The 1,098-nt window shown below is 32.0% G+C and overlaps 1 pseudogene; it reads right to left on the reverse strand.

The window, feature by feature from the left end:
- Positions 1–219: 219 nt before the first annotated feature.
- On the reverse strand, positions 220–414 carry LOC132008004 (U4 spliceosomal RNA; annotated as a pseudogene).
- Positions 415–1,098: the final 684 nt, after the last annotated feature.

Consider the following 1,098-nt stretch of genomic DNA (forward strand, 5'->3'; position numbering starts at 1 on the left):
GTAAAAAATCCATGTATAATTTTTGACTCCCCCCAAATTAAGTACTAATAGACTACTGTTGACCAGAAGCCAACACACATTTTTGTGTTGTATGTATTCCATACTCTATTCTTACAATAAAGTAATCTAGAGAAAATAAAATGTTATTAAAATCACAAGGAGGCAAAAATACATTTTTACTACTGTCTGTATACCTACTGAAAACAATATGCATGTAAGTGCACCTACACATTTCCAAATATGTATGTTCAAGGGTCAACTATAATTTCAAACTATTTTATGTTTACTTACAAGCCCAGTCCCCTTTCTCTTTGCTTCTCAATTTTTAATCTGATTTGAATTGGAATGTTTAATTAGCAATCATCACGCCTCGGATAAACCTCATTGGCTACGATACTGCCACTGTGCAAAGCTGAATTGGAATGTTTAATTACATTTTAATTAATATTAAAAAAATCTCCTTAGAAATAAAAGCTTGAGACCAGATAGAGTCACTGGTGGATTCTACCTAGCATATAAAAAAGAATTAATAACAATACTTCTTAAATTTTTCTAGAACACTGAAGATGAAGGAAAACTTCCAAACTCATTTTATGAGGCCAGTATTACCTGAAGCCAGAATACTGAAGCCAGAAAAGAACATGTTCAATAGAGATGAAAAAATTCTCAACAAAATGCTGGCAAACTGAATTCAAGAGTGCATGAAAAGAATCATACACCATGATCAAACAGGATTTATCCCTGGGATGCAAGAAAGGCTCTTGATGCAAATCAGTAAATGTAATACACCTCATATCAATAAATGCATAAAAAGCATTTGACAGAATCCACAACCTTTGCTGATAAAAATGCTCAACAAATTGGTTTAGGAGTGTATTTTAATATAAAAAGTTTCTATATGACAAGGTCGCAAATACCATCATACACAACAGTGAAAATTTAAAAGCTTTTCTTCTAAAATCACATACAAGACAAGGATGACCACTCTTACCACTCTTATTCAATATAGTAATGCAAGTCTTAACCACAGCGAGTAGGCATGAAAAAGAAATGAAAATCATCCAGATCAGAAAGTAAGATAAAAAAACTATCTGTTTT

Source organism: Mustela nigripes, chromosome X (genome assembly GCF_022355385.1).
Source record: "Mustela nigripes isolate SB6536 chromosome X, MUSNIG.SB6536, whole genome shotgun sequence".
In the NCBI taxonomy this organism is placed as follows: domain Eukaryota; kingdom Metazoa; phylum Chordata; class Mammalia; order Carnivora; family Mustelidae; genus Mustela; species Mustela nigripes.